Below are 26667 nucleotides of genomic sequence, written 5' to 3'. Positions count from 1 at the left end.
ACATGACTTCAAGACCCATCATATGCTGTTTACTATATAATCGAAGAGTAACTCCTTCTACACCCCAGAAGGGGAGATGGGAACGAATATGAAGTCCTCTCACCCCAGAATCCTGTAAGTGCCAGGGTATAACCTCGGAGGTGAATGGAATGAAGCTTTGGTTCATGATTATCTATAGTAGACAGCTTCCACGGCTACAAGTAGAGACCTACAAACTTATGTGTTTCTACTAAATAATAGGGAGAAGAATGATGAGGGTAGGATGTGTAAGGATATATTTTTCTACTTTTTCATTCTTTTGCGGTATTGTTCTTCAAAATACAAAAAAAAATTACACTGAGCAAGATATTTCTGTGTTAATTCATTGTAGAGATACTTATATCTTCTAATCCCTATGATGATCACAATGAACCTTTCAGAAATATTTTGATAAGCAAACTTATTTATTGAATTTTTTCCCCCTAATGGAAATATTAACTAGAAATCTGTCCTGCAGATGGGAAGCATATGCTATCTGTTAGTTTGCTAAGGCTGCTATAACAAAATACTACCAACTGGATGATTTAAACTAAAATTTTAGGGGCGCCTTGGTGGCTCAGTCAGTTAAGCATCTGGCTTCTGGCTATGGCTCTGGTCATGATCTCATGGTTCATGGGTTGGAGCCCCACATCAGGCTCTGTGCTGACAGCTAGCTCAGAGCTTGGGGCCTGCTTCAGATTCTGTGTCTCCCTCTCTCTCTGACCCTCTCCTGCTTGTGCTGTCTCTCTCTGCCCCCCAAAAATAAAAACATTAAAAAATTTTTTTAAAACATAAATTTTATTGTCTCGCAGTTCCTGAGGCTAGATGTCTAAGGTCAAGGTGTCAGAAAGTCTGGTACCTTCTGAGGTTGTGAAGGAGAATCTGTTTCATAATGTCCTCTGGTTCTTTTGGTTTGCTGGCAATCTTTAGCACTTCCTTGGTTTATAGTCTCCCAATCTCTGCCTTTATCTTCTTATGGTATTCTCTCTATGTGCATGTGTCCAAATTTTTCCTTCTTCTAAGGACACTAGTCATATTAGACTAGGGGCCCACCTTACTCCAGTATGACCTCATATTAAGTAATTACATCTGTTACAACCCTACGTCTAAAAAGGTCATGATCTGAAGTACTGGGCTTAGGAAATCCACATATGAATATTGTGAGGATACAATTCATCCTCTAATATTATCCAACCAGTTATCTCAGAAAAAGGAGAAGATGAAGGGAAATCTAGTGATATTTACATTCTTAATGTTGTGCATCCAAAACCGAGTTTGGTTTTCCCAGGTGATCCATTTTTACCTAAGGAAGTGGAAAAAGATAATTCAAGTTTCCCTCCCTTATTGATCTTGGTTTCTCTTCGTACCTAAGGAGGATAAAAATATCCGCCCCATATCCTCCCCAGCAGATGTTTATGAGGATGAGATGAAACAGAGGATGTTATAATACTTGAAAAAGTATAATGCACTGTATCTCCAAGTAGTAGTGTTGCTATTTGTCTGTACTGTTATAAGAGTCAATGGCTCCCTAATTAGCTTATTATAAAAATTGTCTTGAAAGCTTTATATTTAGGGAGATTCCTGGGCCTATTTTCAGCAATTCCGACTCAGTAGTTCTATGGTAAGGCCTACGGAATATTTTAAGTGCTTTCCAGATAATTTTGGTTACTAGCCAGGTGTGGAACTACTGGTTTTTGGAAAATTTCTCCTTTAAGAGTGAGTACTGTCAATAATGTACATTAAAGTTTATTATTCACAAGAGAGGAAAAATATTGATTGATGATTCTAATAATAGCACTATAAATTGATTTTAGGAAGACAATATGTGTTTAGTGGAAAACTTCTGGGGTTGGATGTTCCTGAGTGTGAATCCTGATGCTATATATAGCTTTTAATGCTTATAAATCCATTTAAACATAAGTTGCGGTAATTTCCGTGAGTTTCAGTTTCATTGCTTCTTAAACATTTTTTTAATGTTTATTTAGTTTTGGCAGAGAGAGAAAGAGAGAGAGAGAGAGAGAGAGAGAGAGCGAGCAACCAGAGGAGGGGCAGAGAGAGAGGGAGACACAGAATCCGCAGCAGACTCCAGACTCTGAGATGTCAGCACAGAGTCCAGTGCAAGGCTTGAACCCACAAACCATGAGTTCATGACCTGAGCCAAAGTCGGACACTCAACTGAGCCACCCAGGTACTCCAGGTTTCATTGCTTCTAAAGTAAAGATAATGATACTTACCTTTGGGAGAGTCTTTGGGAGAATTATACTGGATAGCTTATGAAAGGCTGATGGAATAAACAAGTCTTTATTAAAAGGTCATTTCTTTCCTACTCTTCTAATATTTGATTTATTTTGAGTTACTATCTCTGTTTTTGGAAATGAGAAATAGTTAAAATAGATGAACTATAGCTATACACAGTGGTCCTTTTTGCTTTCCCTTTTATCTTTTTAATTAATATTTCTTGGATTCAAGGGCTTAAATGTAGAATTATGATTGTTGGATGTTTTCAGAGTACACCAGGTCCTAATAGTGTCATATTAATTTTGTGGAAGAGTGAGAATGTTGGCAATAAATCCTCAATTCTAGGGAGGTAGGTGAGCTCCAGTGCGATGAATGACCCATTAGTTTATAAGAAGCTTGGGTACATGCTGCAGGGCAGGGTAGAGCTGAAGGCACTGGACCATGATGTGGTTAAGGATTAAACTTTGAGTAGCATGTAGAAGAGATCTCCATGGCATTCCTGTGGAATGTTTTAAGTAAGCATCTGGCTTTTAATGATTCACCATTATTAATGAACCACCTCTTTCCTCCTTAGGATCTTCATGTGATTGGTCTTCCAACAATGCCACTTGTGTTCTAGCAGTTCTCAAAGTTGGAAAGAAAATAGCAAAAAAAAAAAACCAGGAGGGAAGTATAAAATTTATTTGTAATTGGTTGGATCTTAGAGACAGAGAATCAGTCTTTAATCAGTCTTTTATTTGCCAAATCTAGTATCTTTTCAAATAATTTTAGGCATACCCTGAGGAATCTAAAATTCCAAGAAATTCTATTTGATTTCAGTTTCCTTCAATGCACATCAATGGCAGATGTTAGCACTTGTTTCTGTCCCAAAGCCTCGCTTAGGAGATTTCTCTGCCTCTTAGGGTATATGCATTCTTGCATAAGACCACACAAAACAAACAAGAAGCCTACCCAGAACATGGACTATTATTCTATTTCATTATTGATTAAGAATTAAGTATTATTTGCTTGCAAAAATTCAAACAGTTTTGAATTTTGAAATTTCCATTTTTATTGGGTGGATCTCATGTGCATTTCAGAAGTTACTTCTCCATCTTTTATGGGAGATGCATAATAATGGACATGGCAGCACAATTTTGATGGATATTAAAATGTCATCAGGTTTTTCTCCTGGCCGTTCATTCCTGCTGGCATGTAAGAGTAAAGGGAGAATTTTTTTTTAAAGAAATGAGGGGTGGGGGAAGAATCACACACAGAGAAAGGAAGAGATGATCTTTGTAAGAAGATTCTGAACTAAAACAATTTTTTCCTCTCTAAATCAACAGAGGCAAAATAAACGCCACCTCTAGATTCTAAGAAGAGTCAAGCAAGTTATCGGGACCCAGAGTCTAGAGAAGAATTATATTAGCTACTCTCGGTGCCAAAGATGGAATATTCAGGTCAGAAGAAGGTAATGTTCAATGTGAGGCAAGGTCTGAGATGAAATGAATCTATGTATGGCATATGTATATGGTGCGTATTTCAGGCAGAGTATATGGTGTGTCACCAAAAAGAGAGAAGCATGATCACTAAAGAATCTGACCATGTGGTCAAGAGTGAGGTTCTTTTGTTGATCAGGTGACCTGGCCTTTGTCTTTTGGCAGAAAGGGGTCAAAGTCAGAGGGTAGAAAGAAGAGCACATGAGGAAGCCTGAGCCCATCACTGAGTAATAAAATCTTTGTTGAGTGGAACTATTGGCCTGGCCAGTAACTGGAACAGCAGTAACAGAGAGCTTCTCAAGGTCAGGCTCAGACATGAAAAATGGTGAAGCTAGGACCTTTACAGCTTATCCACATCCCAATGGTTGACAGCAAAGGTGGGAGACAGGAAAAAATCACATCCAAGAACAGGTCCTAGAGTTTTGCTTTTAGATACTTGCTTACAAAAGTCAAAGCTAAATTTCCTTAATTAAAAAAAAAATCAGACTTACTGATTAAACAAGGTGTTGCCCAGGGTGCCTGGGTGGCTCACTCGGTTACACATCTGACTTCGGCTCAAGTCACGATCTTTTTCATGGGTTTGAGCCCTCTGTTGGGTTCTGTGCTGACAGCTCAGAGCCTGGAGCCTGCTTTGAATTCTGTGTCCCCCTCTGCCCCTCCCCCACTCATGCACTCTCAAAATAAATAAATAAACATTAAACAAAACAAAGCAAAACAAAAAACCATGGCATTGTTTTACCACTTGAAGTGAGCAGCTACTGAGAATGCTGCAAATGTAACCCTTTTTATTTCATTAAAAAAATTTTTAATGTTTATTTATATTTTAGAGAGATTGACAGAAAATGAAGAAGGGAAGGGCAGAGAGAGAGGGAGGCCCAGAATCTGAAACAGGCTCCAGGCTCTGAGCCATCAGCACAGAGTTGGATGTGAGGCTCGAACCCACCAACAGTGGTGAGACCATGACCTGAGTTGAGATCAATGCTTAACCGACTGAGCCACTCGGGTGCCCTGAATGTAACTCTTTTCAATGCAGATTGACACCACGGGTGCCTTCTGCTCAGAGGTCTGCTATAAAATTGCCTGTGAGTGTCTCTAATATTGTACTATGACTGTGGGGCAAAGAGAGGTTTCCATAACTTCCTGGCTTTACCTGTGGAAATAACTCGTGGTTTAAACATAGTCTGTAGGGACGCCTGGATGGCTCAGTCAGTTAAGCGTCTGGCTTTGGCTCAGGTCATGATCTCACAGTTCGTGAGTTCGAGCTCCACATCAGGCTCTGTGCTGACAGCTCAGAGCCTGGAGCTTGCTTTGGATTCTGTGTCTCCCTCTCTCTCTGACCCTCCTTTGCTCGCACTCTCTCTGTCTCTCAAAAAAAAAAAAAAGAATTTTTAAACATAGTCTGTAAAGTCATCTCTTATTATTCTCAGGTGAAATATACTTTCTGCTAAAACAGCTCATTGCTTTACTGTTGAACTGTTTCATTCATTCATTCATTCAACATTTAATCTGGGTATTCACCATCTAACATGCACGGTGCTTTCACATACTTGCAGATTGCTTTTGCGCTGATTCTTACCCTGTGACCGGGCAAGAAATACCATTTAGACAGGGCCAGCATGTAAATATGAGGTAAGCTATAGATGAAGCCTTTTCTTTTTAGGATGAAGGATTTTAGAGATGTAACAACATCAACTAATTTTTTTGCAAAGCCACAACATAAAAGACTATCTTCCAATGATGTGATTTGAAAAAAGAGATTTATTTAGAGGTTACCAGGGCTCACGATCTGGCTGGATAACTCATCTTTCACAAAGAAATCTCAGGAGAATCTGCCTGGTTTCTAGTCTTGTCACGTTCGCAGATGGAAGATTCAGCCAACTTTATATTTACTTTGTACAAGTCTCTCAATCATGCATAGCTTTTCTAGAGCACAAACCTCAAAATGCTTTCCATGCCTCCAATGCAACATTAAACTAAAAGAAAGCATGTAAAATTAAAAAAACAAGAAGATGAACTGCTTAAAATTCTGCTTTTCTTTTCTTTCTTTTTTTTAATTTGGAAACCAGCACCCCTCACTGGCTGAGATCAGCTGCATGTCTCCCCGCCACCTCCCCTGGTGTAACAATAGCCAGTGTTTACTGGGGATTACAAGGTGCTAAGTGCCTGACACAGACCGAGCTATTTAATCCTGCTGACACCCCTAAGACATTGGCACTATTTCTTTCCCTCTGTTACAGATGAGGACCAAGAGGTGCGGAGGCCACGCAAAGCGGCCAAGATCTCAGTGCTGGAAAGTGCAGTGTTGGGGTATGAATTTGGGCACTTGGCCCTAAAGTCGGTGCTCTTGACAACCAGTCTAGGTGGGGAAAGACGACGGGGCAAAATGGGTGGTTATTATGTGTTAGTTCCCTCCTAGACTCATGTCTGGGTCTATCTCCCCCTTGCTGCCTTGTTAAAAATGAGAAGGGAGTTAAAGTTAAAATGTCAGAGCTAAAGTGATACCTAGTATTCTCAGTACTCTGGTCTAACGTGAGTTGGGAGCTGGAGCGGGGGACAGAGTAGAGGCAGAAAACAAAGTTCTTAAGGCCGGGTGTCAGCCGGGTGTGATATAGTGAGCCCTCCAACTTAACAAGCAGTAGGCCTGATTGGGGCCTCTGACCTCAGCGTTGACGCTGGTAGGCGTGGTGTGGTGGTGGCGAGACAGGGAGAGAGAAAGAGAAAACTGACAACAGGATGAAGTCAGACAAGATTTCTTCAAGAACAGAGATGTAAGGGAAATCCAGAAGGGATTGTGGTAGCAGAGCTAAAGAATGTGTTAATTCTAAAGACATTGAGAAAGAAATGTCCAAAGCACCTAATCGTTGGGGAGGCTCGAGATAATCCTCATTTCTGTAAGAAGAGAAGTGTGTGTGAAGAGCATTAGGTTAGGGCAAATGCCTTGCCTTCAGTGTTTTCTGGAAAGGAGAGCAAGCAGGCAACTGGGGTCTGTCTGGAGCCACCTCCCACTGGGAAGCTGCTACCAGCTAATAGCACCATCGCTGGAGGTGATTCCTTCAATATTTGAGACAGGAAAGCGGCCTCTCCAAAATGAAGCTTCTTGGTGGCTTTAGAATTGTCCATACCAGTCAGCAGGTGTGTGAGTCTTGCACAAGTTACACACCTTACACTAATCCCTTAGCAACCACAGCCAGCAGCACCTTCAGAAGGCTCCATTGCCTTGCCTGCCTAGCAGGGCTGGGAGCTGACCTTCTGGGCTCTGAGGGAAAAGCAAAGCATTGGCTGTGTTACTTTTTGTTACCCACACAAGCAGACAGACTTCCAGTAGAGAGGTCTCCCCACTGTCTATGCATCTCGAACATCTGATTTGCTTCATCTTTCTGTAAAAAGGAAATTTTCGTCGCCTGAAGAAGCGATCCTGTGGCCTACAAGAGGCCGGTCTCAAATCTCACAAGGCAGGCTTTTAGACAAGGTTATTATCATTGAGTAAAGAAAAAGAAGTCAAATGTTTGTTTTATTTCTTCATTAATATCTACAATGTTTGCCTTTTGCCATTTAGGATTTAAATAAATATACTTAGTGATGGACATTTACGTCAGTCACTTAATTTGCTTTTCGGAGTATGAACGGGGCTGGAATGAAAGCCAACTGTTTTATCAAGGTCATTTTTTCCAACCGTCTCTGACAGCCTCTGATCTCCTGAATGCGCTACGGCAGGAAAAGGCTGCTCCAGTGTCCCAAGTGTGCCTCACTGTAAGAGAAAGGAGATGACATAGTGTTTATGAGACTTCGCTCTAAAGGTCCTCGTGACAGGTCTGTTCTAAATAAAGCGACTCTGGCTTTTAAAAATCATTTGCATGCACTTTTTCAGGAACCAGTTTACACATGGTGTGCTTCTTGGACACTAGAAATTATCCTCATGCAGGAACTCTGAGGTGATTTGAAGGGCACACGTGCCTGCTGAGCCCTTGCTGCTCAGAGATAAAATCCCCACAGGTCAGCATTGTCCTGCTCTCCTATCTGGCCAGAACTCTCCATCCTGTCAGGTGCTTCTCTGAGGGCTGGGAACAGGTAGAGAGGTGAGGTGCGGCGAGAGGCCTGGGGTCATGCAAGGAACCAGCCCAGCGTTGGGCTTGATGGTGCTGAGGTCCAAGTCCATCCCCCCGCCCCCCACCCCTGACTGGAGTGTTTAATGTCTGTGAGGACTGGTTGTCTTAACTAGGAGCATAGAGCCAGTCACACATACTTCATAGGGTTCTGGTCAAGATTAAGTTCTTCCCTTCCCTTCCAATCCTCAGTTGGGTTTGAATAACTACTGTCCTGTCCAGGCTTCAGTCCTCAGCTGAGATGTCACCTCTTTCGGAAATCTTCCCTGCGTCTGGGTAGGAATCCTCCAATGGACCCTGATATCATTCTTTTCTCTGCCATAGTGCTTTTCATGCTGTATCACATTGTGTCTCTTCCCCTTTAAACAGCAAGCTCTGTGAGGACAGGAAACAGACATAGCTTGCTTATCTGATGTACATCATAGTGTCGGGCACATGATTAGCTCTGGATACTTGTGGAATGGAATTGAATTAAAGCCTAGTGTACATGTGGCTATGGTGGCAACACTTTTCCTATCCTTGCTCTTTCTTTCTTTTTTTCTTTTTATTTATTTATTTTGAGAGAGAGAGAGGAGGAGGAGGGACAAAGAGCAAGGGAGAGAGAGAGAGCATCCCAAGCAGGATCCATGCTGTCAGCACAGAGCCCAGTTTGGGGCTTGAACTCACAAACTGTAAGATCATGACCTGAGCCCAAATTAAGAGTTGGATGCTTAACCCACTGAGCTACATAGGCATCCACTAAGCTTCTTCTTTCTTGAGCACATCACAGCTATAGGTGGACAATTAATACGATAGTGGCCATTTGCTTGCAAGGATGGATTTCTCTTCTGCCCACATGGATGCCTAATGCTGGAACTTTCTGATTTCTCTGTCTCCATAGGCTGTTTATGTGTAAAATTGCTTCCTGTTTGCATCAAACAGTCTTGTTTTGGAAACTTCCTGAAAATTTATTAAAAACTAACTTTTTGAGGGGCACCTGGGTCACTCAGTCGGTTAAGCCTCTGACTTCAGCTCAGGTCATAATCTCGTGGTTCATGGGTTCAAGCCTCACATCGGGCTCTGTGCTGACCACTCAGAGCCTGGAGCCTGCTTCAGATTTTGTGTCTCCCTCTCTCTTTGCCCCTCCCCCACTCATGTCCTCTCTCTCTCTCAAAAATAAATAAATATTTAAAAAATTTATAAAAACAAAACTGACTTTGCTGCGGCTCTGAGACCCTCCTTTCAGGAATGAATGGTTAGGGGAATCATTCATGGTCAATAGTGGTTAGATGGTAAGATGCTGCATAAGTGAGTCTCACTGGTGGAGAGAAGAGGAGACAGGGTCACAGGAGGGAGAGCCTGGGTTAGATTTTTGGGATGGGGGAGAGACCAAACTGGAGAGAGGGGAAGAGATGATACAAGCAACACTGGCCTCAGCATCCATGTGTAGCAAACTAAAGTGTTGAAAATAAGATGATAGATGACAGTCCATCACTGATGATCTCTTCAGAAAAGGCTGAGGAAGAGGAAGAGGTAAGATGGAGGCATTGTGGCAAAAGAGGAGTAAAAAGCTGCTAGGCCACCATTTGACCTTAAGACCAAATGAGGCCTGTCTTGGTGTAATGGTGGCGTAGATTTTCCCCCATGCTGCTTGGCCCGTAACTAGCTCACTGTGGCCTCATCTGGGCCTGTCCATTCCTGTCACCTGCATCTCACTGCTGACTCAGGGAAAGCCTTTTCAGTTGCTGCAAAACTTGGCCACGTTTGAAGGGTTTAGGTTCTTTGGAGAGAAAGTTCAGTTCTATTGCCAATGATCTGTTATGGCGACCTTCTTTAATTGTAATGATTAATTTCATGGCTAAAGATCACTGAGACATGAAAATTCAAGTACTCCTCAGGCTTTTTAAAGTAATGCCTACCTCTCCCTAAGGATTATTGGGAAAATTCTCAAAGGAAAGGGAAAAGGGAAAAGGAAGATCAGTCACCATGCCCTCGGAGGATGGAAAATTAAAGAGTTTCTCTGAGGCTTAAGTTAATATGCAGAGTTCAAACCATCAACACTGAGATCTAGGTGTTTAGAAGAGGCATAAGTTCAAGAGGAATTTACGGTTTCCATGACTGAGTTTAAGAGAGCTGTGGTTGAAGGGTTGAGTAGTGAGTACTTGGCTGTTGGAGTGTGAACACGGTATATTCCTTTGGGGGTGACTGCACCCTTTTACCCCCTGATGTGAAGCATAGGGAATCCCACCAGCCATTTGCAGCTCTCATTTGCTTGCTTTGACCGGGTTTCCCAAATGCTTGTTTCTATTTCTATCTCTTTTTATATATGTACTTCTAAATGAACTAACCTACTGCAATGCATTTGTGTCTTCCAAGGAACATGGCTCCCCCTCCAATCCAAGAGTCACCATCGTCAGCCCTTAATATCTTCCCACCTTCCCTGACTCAGGGCACCTTCTTACCTGAGACTCCTTGACCCATCACCCTTGGGTGATGGTTTCTCTGTGCTTAAGGCATTACATCCGGTTTCCAATATTCAGTTACTTTTTCGGCTTCTTTGGCTCTTATCAGCTTATCACATCTCTAGATCAGCTTACTGGGTATCTCAGATCTGGGTGCAGAGACAATGGGCAGGGGTGAACGGAAGGGAAAGGTAATTTGGGAATCTGGAATTTTTTGTATGAAAAGTGCAGGGCTAATGTGCTGTGATCAGCATCAGAACTGAGTGCCAGATGTACCTTGGAGCCTGGCCAAAAAGCACTGAGAGGGGAATGTGGGCCAGGCAAAAGGGAGTGACCTTTTTCTGTTTCTTTTTTTTCCCCCTCATTTAAGACAAGGAATATTGTGTTCAAACCCGTCAGAGACATGGACCATTTTGAATCACTAATAAAGCATTGGGTTTTGAAGCGTAGTTAGGAATGGTATACGAGAGTGTACATGCAGCACTGGGCACAAAGAAACAGATTAGACCACAGCTTCCCAATGTTTAGAAGAGAATAGCCTTTCCTGCAAAAGCAGCACCTTTGTGACATCTTAACTGTAGTATTGTTTCCTTCTTCTTCACCCTCTCCTTCAGCAGAATCCACACCACCTCCTCATAGTCCTTCAACTGTAGTCTGTAGGCCACAAGTTTGACTGTAGACCACAAATATGACTAGATATGTGCCAAGTGTGCCTGTGGTGTGTGTGTGAGAACATGGGGGAAGGGGAATTTTCTAAGGCCTATGAGGACAAGGCTGCTCTTCAGGAAGGAATGATCTTACTTCGAAACTCCCTCTGCAAAGTGCCTTTCTCCTTTAGATAAGGAAAGGTTAAATGAACATTGCCCTCTGACTACCTAGCTGGATTTTTGGTTCTCCTATAGTGAGAAAAGTATTCTAAAATCTTTGACTGCCCAATCATGAAAAAAACACATATCACTTAAGGGACTGAAGATTGGGGAGGGATCCTCATTTATGTATATTGGAAAAGAAGCCAAAGAGGGAAAATTGTCAAGGTTTTATGTCAAGAGATAAAGACAAGAAACAGAACAATACGAGCTCTTCATCTAAAGGGGTAGCTCTTGTTACCCCATAGCTTTCCCCAGTTTTGGGTATAAGGTGGCAAAAAAAGAGAGAAGATTGAGGAGATGAGGTAAAGACCAGAGATTCTATGTTTATGGCATTGTCCAGGATGGGCACAATCCCAGAGTGAAAATGCTGTTCTTCCCATATTGCATATAATTTGGTTGTGAGGCCCCTTGCCTTATAAAGTCCCTGGGCTCCTCTGGGTCAGGCCTCTGTGTCCTATTTCCTTGTTTTTATTATTTTTTAAATTTTTATTTATTTTGAGAGAGAGAGAGGAGAGAATGTGCATGTGTGCACACAAATGGGAGTGGGACAGAGAGGGAAGGAGAGAAAGAATCCCAAGCAGGCTCTAAGCTCAGTGCTGACCTCAATGTGGGGCTCAATCTCACAATGGTGAGATCATGACCTGAACTGAAATCAAGAGTCAGACACTTAATCCACTGAGCCACCTAGGTGCCTCTTGTTTTTATTCTTTAGCTAACATACTTCTTAGTGCTTTACAGTGGCTTGCTCATATTCATTGGTTAACACACTAAGTGCTTAGTAAATCAAAGCATCCTTTTCTAACTAAGTGATTTTAACTAAAATATTATATAAAATATAATTTCAAAATTAAGAAAACTATAAATATGTTTCAGGACCAACTCTTAGTTTCTCCCATTTGGATTAAGGGTGAGGCAGACATTGTGATGATTGCTATGAAGTTCCCAGTTTCAATTTCTATTTATTCAGTCAGCAGACATTTATTTTGTGTTTGGTAAGTGCTTGGTCAGCACAAGGTGAAACAGTGTGCAAATAAAAGACTCTGCTCACCCTTTTGGCACATAGGACATATTGGAAGAAACATTGATTAAATAATCAAACCAGTCAATGATTACAAAGCATAATATGTGCAACAGAGGGAAGGTGTCACACACTCATATATTTCCCCAGAGAGCAGAGAAGCAGGGGGCTGATTTCCTAGTAATGCCAGGCCATGGATCGGACAGGGTGGACTCCATGGAAAGCTCCATCTAAAGGTTATTCTTTCTGCTATGAAGTTGGGAAGAGAAGAGCTAGGATGAACTCAATTTCTGAAGACTTGGATGGACAGTAAGAATTTTATTAGACTCAGGGCAATATTGCTTTACCCAATAAAGCTGGTGGCAAGCATCTTCATGGGTCACTGAGCATCCAATTGAAACCGACCTAACTTTGGCTCCAAGTCTGAGAGGCTGAAGCATTTTTAAGATCCATCCTTGGAGAAAAATTAACTTTACAAAGGCTGCACCAAGTTTAAGATGATATTAAACTGCCTTCCTTTCATTAGGAGTAACATTCAGTGCATTAAAATGAGCACTAGTAGTAAAAAATTTAATTAAAATAATAACTACTGCAGCAGCCCAAATAAAAAATGATAAAAAATCTAATTAAAAGATGAGTGGCCATACACACATATTTTAACCCTTGCATGGGATTTTAAAAACGTCTTCCATAAATTCTCAGGAAATTAGAGTTCCAATTTTATGGCAAAAGGATACATTCATAGCACATAAAAGTGATGATGTTTTGATTAAATTCCAGAGTTTATATATAAACTTTATTATAAGTTGACATGGTCATGAAGAAATTTTCATGCCCAAAACAGATATGAGAAAGTTGATTTGAGGACTACAATCTATTACTTCCTTTATGATCATATTCTCATAGGATTTAGAGCTTTAAATTCATCATGTGTACATTCCCTGTGTCAATTTTTCTCTTCAGGCTGAAAAAAACTTCCCTCTCCCTTTTTCCTGATATCCGAGCCCATGCTCTCCATCCCTCTTTCACCTGTCCCTGTGTTAACTTCACACACTAATCTGTACAGCTTGATTTTGAAGGTCTACAAACTAATAATGCAATAAAGGAATTTGTAATTAATTTTAGTGGTGGACCCTTTACCAATATTTCTCTCTAGTTCTTCATGACACTATGTCTATTAGAGGCATGGATTTAGCACTCAAATGAGGGCGTAAGCCATAGCTACATATGTTAAAGTGAGTTTTTGGTAATGTCTCAGGGTTTGCTTAATAATTTCTTTAGCATTAGTAGCTTTATGCTGGCCAGGCTGACAGTTTTTTAATGTCTTTTAAAATACATTTTTAGGAGCTCCTGGGTGGCTCTGTCAGTTAAGTGTCCATCTTCTGCTCAGGTCATAATCTCACAGTTCATGGGTTTGAGCCCCGTGTTGGGCTCTGTGCTGACAGCTCAGAGCCTGGAGCCTGCTTCAGATTCTTTGTCTCCTCCTCTCTCTGCCCCTCCCCTACTTGTGCTCTGTCTCTCAAAAATAAATAAATGTAAAAAAAAAAGGATACAAAAAAAAAGAAAAGAAAATTTTAGAGTTTATTAACTTCAAGAGTGGTTGGCGGTGGAGCGAGAACAGCTGGGAAGGGGCAGAGAGAAGGAGAGAGAGAATCCTAAGCAGGCTCCACACTACTGGTGTGGAGCCTGATGTGGGGCTTGAGCTCAAGAACTATGAGATCATGACCTGCATGGAAATGTAAAGTTGGATGCTTAACTGACCGAGCCACTTAGGTACCCTCGGGCTGGCATTTTATTTATAGGCTGAATAATTTACATGAATCCAGAAGGTCTGGTCATTCTCAGGAAGTCATCACTACTGTTGTCACTGGTGCACATTTGGCAATATCCACTCTCCTTTGCATTGCTCAGCTTCCACTCTATGTATAAAGGAATGACTTTCTTCCCAGAAGATGGGATGTGAAGATGGTTTCCAACTGTATGAATAGTAATAGCAGTTTCTTTAATCATGGATCGTGCCTATGAATTCTGTTTTTGTTGCAGCTTGATAAAGTGTTAGATAACCAACCAACAGTAGACCTTTATCTTCAAAGAGACTGTGCAATGTTTATCTGAAAGACTTACATGTCTTGACTTCTGTGTCTACCTGCTCTCTTTCTCTACTAATTATCAAGCCCAGCTGTGGGAAAACATCTACTATACACTGTAGTTCTATATACTAATCACCAAATATTAAACTGGGTCAGAGAAATGAATTGGCTACGAGTATAGATGTATTATTCCTTTTTTTAATGTTTATTTCTTTATTTTGAGAGAGGCAGGGTGTGGGGGAGAGTCCCAAGGAGGTTGCATGCTGTTAGCATAGAGCTCAACTCATGGCTCCATCTCACCAACTGTGAGATCGTGACTTGAGCTGAAATCAAGAATGGATGTTTAACTGACTGAGCCACCCAGGCGCCCCTGGATGTATTATTTCTATTTTGTACTTTCAGTTGTGCTTTTGCCATTATTGAACGAAGAATAGCCAAAATAGAGTGTTTTGGCATCTTCTCCTCATCTCGGATTAATATTATTGAGGACATTGTCCATCATAATTCTTAGCATCCAAGTGAGTAATTTCTTTTAGACTTAATTACCGAATACGTTTTGCTCTCTCTAGGAAATCGGTGTTTTTCTCCACATGGACAATGCATGAAAACAATGTAACTGACAACATTTCCATTTTTATTTCGGGTAGCAAGTAACTCAGAAACACTTTAGAACCAATTCTTGTTGGACCTATTGGCCTATAAATTGGAATTCTATTGTTTCCCTCTGATTCTAACAGTATAATCTGCTTTATATCTTTCTTGGTGTTTAATTTAATGTTTTTAATGGCATATGTTACCTTTAGGTCACCTCAGAACCTCTGTGATTTAAGGAAGATTATCAATCAGCTAATAAAACAGCTAGAATAGCGTTTCCAGTCATTTTCATAGGTCGTTTTCCTGCACCATTTCTGACAAATGATCATGGCCTGTGTGTTTTTGGACCATCATGTCAGGAGAAAAACGCTGGGAAGAAAAAGAGTTATCTGATGTTGGTTTCCCTTCATCTCTCCCACTTTATAAGGTGGCTCACTTGTCTCTGAGTCAAATTGCCAGGATTCTCAGAGTCCTGCCTCCTCTTGGACGGAAAAAGACTGAGGTTTGAAAGAGACACTTTATCTCCTATATGAAAGCAAAACCACTCCTACTTTTGTGGCATAAAATGTTGAGAGTTTTAGGATTATTTTGTTTTCCTATTTCTACACTCAACCTAATTAAAAAAGTAAATTTTGTCTGAAAGGAAGACCAGGGTTGTTTTCATAGTTTCACACCTTCTGTAAGTAGAGTTCCAAGTTTGCCAACAAAAAGAGCAACAACAAAAAGTACCCGATGAAGTGGCACATTTGCCCATGACGGACTCCAACACAGCGTCTGCTCCTTGCCTGCGGAGGGCTGCACTCAGTCCTGGAGTACCCTATCTTACCCAGGCCCCAGGGAGTGTGACCTAACAAGCAAATAATAAAAAAAATACTATGACATCAGGGGGCACCTGGGTGGTTCAGTTAGTGATCAGTTAGTTGGCCCTTGATTTGGGCTGAGGTCCTGATCCCAGGATTGTGGGATGGAGCCCTGCATTGGGCTCCATGTTGAGCTTGGGATTCTCTCTCTCTCTCTCTCTCTCTCTCTCTGCCTCTCTCCCCAGCCCTTTCTAAATTAAAAACAAAAAAGCTACGACAGGTATGAAGGGGACCACAGAAGGAAGGAGAAAATTCAAGGAAGGAGAAAATTCTACATTTTAGGACTCCTGAATGCACTTTTTCTCTGTCTTTTAAACAAGAAGCCCTGCATTTTCTTTTTTCCTTTTTCTTTTAAATTGAAGGGTAATTGACATACAATATTGTAGTTTCAAACGTACAACATAATGACTTGATATTTGCATATATTACAAAATGGTCACCATGATAAGTCTAGTTACCACCTGTTAACATACAAAGTTGTTATAATATTGACTATATTCTCTTGCTGTACATTGTGTCCCTGTGTCTTATTTATTTTACAACTAAGAGATTGAACCTCTTAATCCTACTCACCTATGTCATTCATACTTCCAGGCCCCGTCCCTCTGGGCACCAGTTTGTTCTCTATATCTTTGAGTCCATTTCTGTTTTGTTTTGTTTGTTTATTTGTTTTTCTTTTTAGATTCTACACATAAGTGAAATCATATGATATTTGTCTTTCTCTGTTTGACTTATTTCACTTAGCATAATACTCTTTAGGTCCATCCATATTATCACAATGGCAAGATTTCATTCTTTTTATGGCCGAGTAATATTCCATCGGGTATATATACCACATCTTTATCCGTTCATCTATCATTAGATACTTAGATTGCTTCTGTATCTTGGCTATTGTAAATAATGCTGTATTGAACATAAAGATGCATGTCTTTTTGAGTTTGTGTTTTCATTTTTTTTGGATAAATACCTGGAAGTCGAATTGCTGGATTTTAAATTTTTTTATTTTTAATTTTTGGAGGAAACTCCATACTGTTTCCATAATGGCTGCATGAATTTACATTCTTACCAACAATGCACAAGGGTTCCTTTTCCTCTACATCCTTGCCAACACTTTTATTTCTTGTCTTTTTGATAATAGCCAGGTACTCCGCATTTTCACTCTGCAGTTGGCTCAACAAATTATGTAGTAAGCTGGTTCTGGGAACCTATAAGAAAATTGAATCTCTAGTCCCATCCTAGATGTAAATCAGAATGGGCATCTTCAAGATTTCTAGGTAATCCACCTACACACTAAAGTTTGAGAAGCACTGATCTAGAGGTGTGCTATCCAATCACTAGCCACACGTGGCTAGTGAATCCTTGAAATGTAACTAGTCCAAAGTCCAGGTTCTGAAGACTTAGATGAAAACAGAATGTAAAACATCCATAATTTTTATATCGATAAATGCTGACATGACAACATTTTGGAGATGTTAGGTTAAATAAATATATAATTTAATGTAATTTTACCTGTTTCCTTTTCTTTTTTAATGTGGAAGCTATGCAACTGCATGTTGCATAATGGGTTGCATTTGTGGCTCGTATTTGTGGCTCACATTATATTTGTATTGGACCACACTGATTAGATCCCCCTTTCTATTTTTTTTTCCCCATCTCAGCCTCCATATCTTCTGTCACATTCTTTCAGGAACAGGTTAAATCAGTAACATATTAAAATCTAAGCTAATTCCATCTAAAGGGCTAGTGTCAGTCCAGTAATTTAACATGTTACCATTTCTAGATATCATTGAGTTGTAACTAGGATTTTTAGGACCTTATTCCATTGCAAAGTTCTATAATCCTGGCTTACATCAGAATCTCCTACAGGGCTTGTTAAAATACATTCAGAGTGCTGAATCCAACCCCCCAAAGTCTGACTCAGTCCGTCTAGGGTCAAGCCCAAGAATTTCATTGCTAACAAGTTCCCAGGTGATACAAAAATTGCTGGTGTGGAATCCACACTGTTCTCATGGCTCCCAACCCTGGCTACAGGTCAGAATTGCCAGGGTAACTTTTGAAAATTTACTGGGGAATGCCCAAGCCCCACCTCCAGAAATTGTAATTTAGTTGTTTTGGGATAGGGCTTAGGTAATGATGTTTATTTATTTATTTATTCATTTATTTTGGCTATCTTTTTTTGTAAGTTTATTTATTTATTTTTAGTAATCTCTACACCCAGTGTGAGGCTCAAACCCATGACCCCGAAATTGAGAGTCACACACTCCTTTGCCTGAGCCAGGCAGATGCCCTGGTAATGAAATTTTAAAAAGCTCCCTAGGAGATCCTATCAGGAAGCAAGGTTGAGAATGAATGCCTTAATTCAAAAGCAGTAATAAGTGGGAATTATAGGCATTGAGACCAGAGTAGAGATGCTTTTCTTTTCTCTTTTCCCTTTGGGGGGATAGAGAGCAAACCATATGTTCAATCTTCACCCTATCCTGATGGGACATGTACGCTGATTTGCATCATTTTAATCTGATGGCACTTAAGATGGGTTTCCAGGAAATACAGTGATTTGCCCACATTGCACAAGAACATAACAAGAACTCAGGGCTTCTTCCTCTTCACTTGGAACACCCTGATAAGCTCCTGAGGTGTTAGAAGGCCAAGACTTGGCATTTGAGGTTTCTGTCTTGTATTTCCCTATGTGGCTGGCGTCTCTCCGTGGCTCCTGAAATACATGGCCCAGTCTGTGCTGTGCGGAGGTATTTGATTTACTTTGGGGAAACTTGGCATCAAACGAAGTTATCATTTTTATTTGTGAGTCTGCTGTATTTGTCAAGAAGATGCATTTACGAAATAATTTAATCTCTTGTGTTTGCCTTCAAGTGATGAGAAAAACATGAATATGAATTCAGTTTAATGATGAATCACCAGCTTAGCCTAGACCCTGATTGGACTGACTCACTCGGTGTATGACTCATGTGTTATTCAATCTATATTGTTTGAAGATGGATCGCTGTGACTCCTGAACGTGTTGCATTTTCTTCTTAATTTTTGAAAACCCTTATTTACCCTTGATAAAAAATAAAAATGAATTGTAAATGGTTAATAGCGAATGATTACACATGTCTACACATGTGTGTGTGTGTGTGTGTGTGTGTGTGTGTGTGTGTATATATATATATATATATATATATATATATATATATATATATATAAATATATAAACTTTGGCTGGGTGAAATGCTGTAGTTTCCAAGGTTACGTATGGCTATAAAGTAAAGTAGGTTATTTGTCTTGACTAGATTCATAAGAAATATGCTTGGTTTTTTTTTGACAAATATGATTGATATGCATGAGTGACCATTCCCAGGTTATGTATTTTGAGTTGCGTCTCAGTTCTTTGGATGAGTTCAATTGATTGCTCATTTGTTTCTGCTTTTTTTGGTTCAAGTGACCAGTAGTAAAAATCCCCAGTGTTTGTAAACATTAACACTGTGAGAATTTTTTAGTTCAGATTTCTTAAAGTTATTTCTTGAGTTTTGGCTCAGATCACAGGGGTTCATTCTCAATATTTAAGGGTATTTTTATGATTTTTCCTTCTCTTTTGGATACACACAGATGAATTCCATGTTTCTCGGGTTCTAAATTTAACATCACACCATTCTCTTTCTTTCCTTTCTTTCTAGTAGAGGCCAGACTTATAATTCAAGTCAGGCACACTTACTGCTGATGTTGTGCTGCTCATGGCTCTGTTCTTTGGAACAATTACTATCTTTTAGCTTGATAGTTATTCATAATACATTGAGAAGATACCTCTTCACAAACCAAATGGTAGGTTATTAAATGGCAGAAATCAATCTTGTATATCAAAGGAGTCAAAGTCATATGCTGATAATTTTAGCAGAATCCTTTAAATGACCGGAAATACATGTCCTTTTCTTAGGAAAACCCATAACATAGAAGATGTTTTAAAATATCTAGTATTTTCAAATATTAGTGATGCAGAGGGAACTACATTGATTTGAGAATCTAAGATAAGTAACCTAAATGAAGTTATGTAAAAAATTTACCATGTCTGGGATGCCTGGATGGCTCAGTCGGTTAAGCATCTGACTTTGGCTCGGGTCACGATCTCACAGTCCGTGGGTTCGAGCCCCGCATCAGGCTCTGTACTGATATCTCAGACCCTGGAGCCTGTTTCAGATTCTGTGCCTCTCTCTCCACCCCTCTCCCACTTTTGCTCTGCCTCTCTCTGTCTCTCTCAAAAAAAAATATGTGTAAAAAATTTTTTAAAGAAAAAAATTTACCATGTCTAATAAAATGGGTAAGAAAAATCCCTAAATTATACAGAAAACTAATTTTAACTCTTAAAATCTCTTGATACAAAGTTTTAAAAAGTTAATAAAGGGCGCTTGAGTTGTTCAGTTGGTTGAGACTCTGGTTCAGGCCATGATCTAACCATTTGTGGGTTCAAGCCCCACATGGGGCTCTGTGCTGACAGCTCAGAGCCTGGAGCCAGCTTCGAGTTCTGTGTCTTCCTCTCTCTCTGTCCCACCCCAGCATGTGCTCTATCGCTCTGTTTCTCTATGAAAAATAAATAAAACATTTAAAAAATTTTAAAGGTAATAAAATTTGGAAATGGTTGGTTTAAATTTTGTCTCTTTTCATTCCCTAAATTTCTATTGATGAAGATACTATTTTTTAAGGTTTGTTTATTTTTCAGAGAGAGAAAGAGAGAGAGAGAGAGAGAGAGAGAGAGAGACAAAACTTGAACCAGACTCCAGGCTCTGTCAGTTCAGAGCTCAGTTAGAGGCTCTAACTCAAGAACAGTGAGATCATAACTTGAGCAGATGTCTGCTGCTTAATCAACTGAGCTACCCAGTCTCCCTGAAGATACTATAGATCAGTAAAATGTTTAAAAGAACTCTAGTAGGTATACAAAGAGCCTATTTAAAAAAAAAATAAATACCCTAAAGTTTATCTGAAAGAAGTGAGTGTGAAAGGTTTGGCAGACACTATCAAACTAGTTAATGTAAATAATTTGTGAAAATAGTTACATCTGCTAAAACTATCTGGAAAGTCTTTAAAGTCTGCCTAAGATCTATATAACTTGTATACACAGGCAGGTTATCTTTAATTTTCCCAGAGTGATTTTTGGTATATTTGTTTTCTGGTCTATAATAGTCAGAGACTTTTAGCTGCAAATAACAGAAACCCAATATAAACACTTGAAAGCAGAAAAATAAATGTTAGGAATCCAGGGTCCCAAGTGTGTTCTCAGACCTCTGTCTCCATCCTGCTTCTCTTGACTTCTTTTTTTACATAGTGGCTTTATTGTCATCTATGATCTAAATAAGGTGGCTTTTTTTTTCTTTATGGTTCAGAAAGATGGCTATAGACCATCCCAGATTTCGTTTCTCTTATAACATGCCACCTTAAAGGGAGGGGACTCTTTCTCATACTACTTCTATATAGGAAATCTCAGAGAAGACTCCAGTTGATCCTCCTGGGGCCATAGGTCTGTTCCTGAATCAGTCACAATGGAAAGGGGAAGGCTCACTTGGCCTTTCCTACAGGAGACCGAGAATGGGTAGGGTCAGCCTCACTAAAACCACATAAATCATATTCCTTTTAGGAAAAATGTGTACTGTTATTCGAAGAAAAGAGAGGAGGGGTTAGATAGACAAGATACAACAGATGTCTACCATTAGGCCACTTTATGTTGTTTTGTTTTTATATAAAAGCTATAATTTAGTGTCACATTTGTCTTATCTGTTTAGTGATTTTTACATATGTTTTTAAGTGTATAAGTATTTGTGTTCACAATTTTTTGTTTTTGTTTGGTTTTAAATATTTGCTCATATTATTTCAAGTTCAGTTTTTACTGGGAAACATATTCCCCTATGTCCAGAACTCATAATGTCTCCAGAGTTTGTCTTTGGCACTGCTTTGGAAGCTCTGAACTGTAAATAATCTGGTTAATAACCACATAGAAATAGAGAAGAGAGAAATGGAAATACACTGTACAAAGGGAGAAACAATTCTTCAGTTGTTTCTATAACCCGGCCTTACAAAAACTCCTAAATGTGGGCAAACATGTCTCCACTATTGCATAAGTCCCAGGAAGCCTGCTCATCCCCCCTCCTAATATAACCATCATCTTGACTTCCAACACCATGGATTAGTTTGCCTGCTTTGCAATTTATATAAATGAAATCATACAGTATGTACTTTTCATGTCTGGTTTACATCACTCAGCATTATGCTTGTGACATTTCTCTATGTTGTTGAGTGCAATTTGGTCCTTTTCATTACTCTTTGGTATTCCATTGTAGGCATATGTCACATTTTATTTAACATTCTGTTGTTGATGGATATCTGGGTTGTTTCCAGTTTGGGGCTACTATAAAAAGTAGTGCCAAGCACATTTTTACATGCTGCATGGGAAGCATATGTATACTTTTCTCTTACTTCTTTCTATACCTAGAAGAGAAATTGCTGGATTGTAGTATATGTATATATTTAGCATTAATAGGTGTGTGAACTTTGTTTTTCAAAATGACTTGTGCCAGTTATGCTCCTACCAACAACTAATGAAAATTCTAGTTGTTTTCACATACCTACTAACATTTGATATTATCAGAATTTTAAGTTTTAGCTATGTTCAAAGATTTGCATATTTTGCTTCTTATTGTGATTTTAGTTTGCATTTCCTTGATGACTAATGTGGTTGGATATCTTTTCATGTGTTGTATATTATGTCCCATGGGACTTGTTCAAGTCTTTTGCCCGTTTTTTACTGCATTTTCTTTTTCTTATGGATTTATAGGAATTCTTTATAAATTCTGTACAAAGGATTACACAAACACACGTTCATACTCGTGGCTTGTTTTTGTACCTTTTTCATAATCTTTTTCACAGGTATCATTAAATAAAGGGAAATTCTTATTTTATTAGATTTCAATCTACCACTCTGTTCTTCTTTCACTAAGTGCTTTGTACACTTTTAAGATTCTTTCTTAGGTATTCTTGGACCTTTACATCTCCATATATATTTCACAATCAGCTTGTCAATTTCCATAAAAAGACTGCTGGTGTTGGGATTGCTTTGAATCAAAAATTTTGGAAGATCTCTCTTAGGAAGTCATGTTTAAACTGAGGCTTAAAGGATTAAAAGGAGTCAGTTATATAAGGAGAGGGCGGGAAGAAAGAATTATCTTGGGCAAAGAAAACATAATGTGCGAAGGTTCAAAGTATAAAAAAATGTAGGGAAGTTGAGAAATTGAAAGTGGCCTGTGTGGCAGAAGGAAAAGGGTGAGTGAAAGCCCGGATCTTACAGTATTAAAGGTCATGTTAAAGGGTTTGATTAACAAGCGATTCGTAGAGACTCAGAAATTGTTGCTTTGTTTGCTTGCTGTTAATATTTTTTTAAAAAAGATTTTACTTTGGCATTTATTCAACTCTCTTTTTTTTTCATAGGTCATTTAATTTGAAAAACCCTCAGAAATTTACAAAGCTATAATTTGGTTCTCTTTGAATGAAAACAAAAGTGTAAGTGAGTTTGTTGGATTCCATGACTCAAATTTGGGCTGCATACATCCATGGGTACTTTGTGAACCCACTCAACTCCCACTATTCCTTGTATTAGAACTTAGTGCACTAAACCATTTCTTTGAAACTAGGCAAAAATGTCCCCCATGTGACTCAGTATATGTTCATTTCATGTCTACTTTCATTCTTCTTTGTTCACTGGGAAGAATCACAAAAGAGATGAGTCAACAGTAGATGCAGGAGTGTGAATCTGTGGCCATTATCCTCAAACATCCATAGAAACACTTGTAGCTTAGAACTCTTATCAAAAGGCCTTTTGTTATTTCAAGGACAGCGCTAACATGAACAGTGACTATATGTTGTTCAATGCTTCAAAGAATCTTTGCTATTCTCCAGAAAGAATACAGCTGCGTTAGCAATTGTAACACCACTCCATGTATAAATGCTCTCCAAGTGAGTCTACACAGTTATATTTATGTCAAAATGGTCAACCTTGACAATAGCACTTTATATCAGAGTGATTACATGTGGCTCTAGAAAGTGAATCCTTGTTACTTTTTCTTACTGCCATGAAAAGAACACAGTTCAATAAACAGTGCAGGAAGTTTATGGACACGTTACATTGTTAAACACTTTTGAGGGTGCAGAGATGACCAAGGCTGGAAAATGAATACTAAGGGCCTTATCCATGCTTGAACACAGGGGGGTGGGGTGCTCTTACAGAAAATGCTATGGGACAGAATGGGGAGGAAATAGAAGAAAAAGACACAACGGGGGAGAATTTAATAAGCAGGAGTGAGCTATAAATAAAAGATGGTGTTAATCCTTGCTTTTCCCAGGTCTGTTCTGACTTAATAGCCCTGGCCTCACCAACAGGTGTGGTCTGGAAAAGTCTTGTCATTTGAAGTCACTTGCTGAGTAGGTTGGGGTACATTCTTCAGAGTACATAGATAATTCTGGCTCTGAGCTCTGCTCTGAGCTCCTGAGCCCTTGTTAGGGTCTAGCCTCTTTTCTGAGTATGTGGTCATTCTCCCCCAATTCTCAGTTATAGTCTGGGCTCCATAACAAATGAGGCAACACCCTGGAATTCCCATGTTTCTTCCTGCTTCTTTTCTGCAAGTGTTTCTGGCAAAGGGCTCTTCTCCTGTAGCCCAGCTGCCAGGCCTCGGGCTCCCTGGGAATTGGCACTGGCATATCATCCATAGGTTGCCAACTTTCTTGCACACGGATGTGGACATAAGTTTACTTCCTACAGTGGGTCCAGTCTAGCTACTTTATTTGTCCCTTAGCTATCAGCCCACCAATTTTTAGTTCTCTTTTCATTCCTTAACCAGCCACGATGAGGCCTCCTTCAATTTATCCTCACTTCTATAGGTACTATGCTGGATTTAGCCTTTTTGCCTTTTAGAGTTCTACCATATATTTGCTAAATGTTTTCTATATATCTCTGGTGTCCCATACTCATTGCTTTTGATCCAGGACCTCACTATATGGGAAAAGATAGAAGGCTGATGTCCATCAGGTTCATAGTCCTTATGTACCCATCTTCCAGAGGAACCTGACCTCAGAGGACTATGAAAAAGCTTGCTGAAACCTTAAAACACCATATGGAAGATACTATCTCACAGAGTTAGTGTCTGTCCTGCCTGATACAGCATATACTATGAATCAGTGAATAGTACATGGCACTATTCTTCTAGAAACAGGAGACACAGGTGTATGTACAGGGATGTAAGTTGAAGTGGTTCCTTACATGGAATTCTTAATGATATACCACCTACAAAGATCTTTCATCTAATCTTCATAACTCTGGGCTCACCTGATTTAGTGATTTCAGATCCTAAGAGGTATGGGTGTCTATCAGCAACACAACAGTATTTCCACTCAATTGAAAACTGAGTGTATCACCTGCCTATCTGGTCTCTTTTTCTTTTCTTTTTTCTTTTTCACTTTTACTGAGTTATAATTGCCATATAATATTATGTAAGTTTAAGGTGTGCAATGTAATGATTTTATATATATGTATATATATAAATATATGTATATATATACATACACACACATATACATATGTTGTAAAATGATTACAACAAAAGGTTCATTAACACCTTTATCACCTCACATAGATACTATTTGTGTGTGTGTGTGTGTGTGTGTATCACATTTTCTTTATCTAGTCACCTGTCAAGAGACATTTAGATTGTTTCCATGTCTTGGCTACTGTAAATAATGTTTTAATAAACATAAGTGCACATATTTCTTCAAGATAGTGATTTCATTCCTTTTGGTTATATATCCAGAAGTGGGATTGCAGGATAATATGGTAGTTTTATTTTTAAGTTTCTAGAGACCTCCATATTGTTTTCCACAGTGGCTGCCCAATTTACATTCACCAATGTGCAAAAAGTTTTCCTTTTCTCTACATTCACACCAACACTTGTTGTCTCTTGTGTTTTTTGGAATAACTAATTAAAAAAAAGTTTTTTAATGTTTTATTTATTTTTGAGACAGAGAGACAGAGCATGAGCAGGGAGGGGCAGAGAGAGAGAGGGAGACGCAGAATCAGAAGCAGACCCAGCTCTGAGCTGTCAGCACAGAGCCCGAGGCGGGACTCAAACCCACAAATGTGAGACCATGACCTAAGCCGAAGTCGGAGGCCCAACTGACTGAACCACTCAGGCGCCCTGAGAATAGCTAATTTAACAGGTGTGAGGTGACATCTCATTGTGGTTTTGACTTGCATTTTCTTGATGATTAGTGATTTTGATCATATTTGCATTTAGCTATGGGCCATTTGTATATTTTCTTTAGAAAAATATCTATTTAGGTTCTTTGCTCATTTTTTAATCATATTGTTTGTTTCTGAGTTGTACAGGTCTTCTAATATATTTTGGATATGGTCCCATTATCATACTTATGATTTGCAAATATTTTGCCTCATTCTATAGATTGCCTTTTCATTATGTTGATTGCTTTGTTTGCCGTGTAGAAGTTTTTAGTTTAACGTAGTCCTACTTACTTATTTAGCTTTGCTTTTGTTGCTTGGGCTTTTCTTGTCATATCCAAATGATCATTGCCAAAACCAATGTCAAGAAGCATTTTCCTTAGGGTTTTTTCTATGAGTTTTGTGATTTGGGGTCTTATATTTAAGTCTTTAATTCATTTCAAGTTAATTTTTGTGAATGGTATAAGGTGGGGGTCTACTTTCATTCTTTTGCAAGTGTATATCCAGTTTTCCCAGCACTATTTATTTAAGAGACCATCTTTGTTCCATTTTATTATTTTTGGCTTGCTTATCAAATCTTAGTTGATCATGTGCATGGTTTATTTCTGGGCTCTGGGTCCTATTTCACTGATCTATGTGTCTTTTTTATGCCAATACCATACTTTTTTGATTATTATAGCTTTGTAGTACTGTCTGA

The sequence above is a fragment of the Suricata suricatta genome, chromosome 7, assembly GCF_006229205.1.
Source record: "Suricata suricatta isolate VVHF042 chromosome 7, meerkat_22Aug2017_6uvM2_HiC, whole genome shotgun sequence".
NCBI classification, from domain to species: Eukaryota; Metazoa; Chordata; class Mammalia; order Carnivora; family Herpestidae; genus Suricata; species Suricata suricatta.
This window is presented reverse-complemented; position numbering follows the sequence as displayed.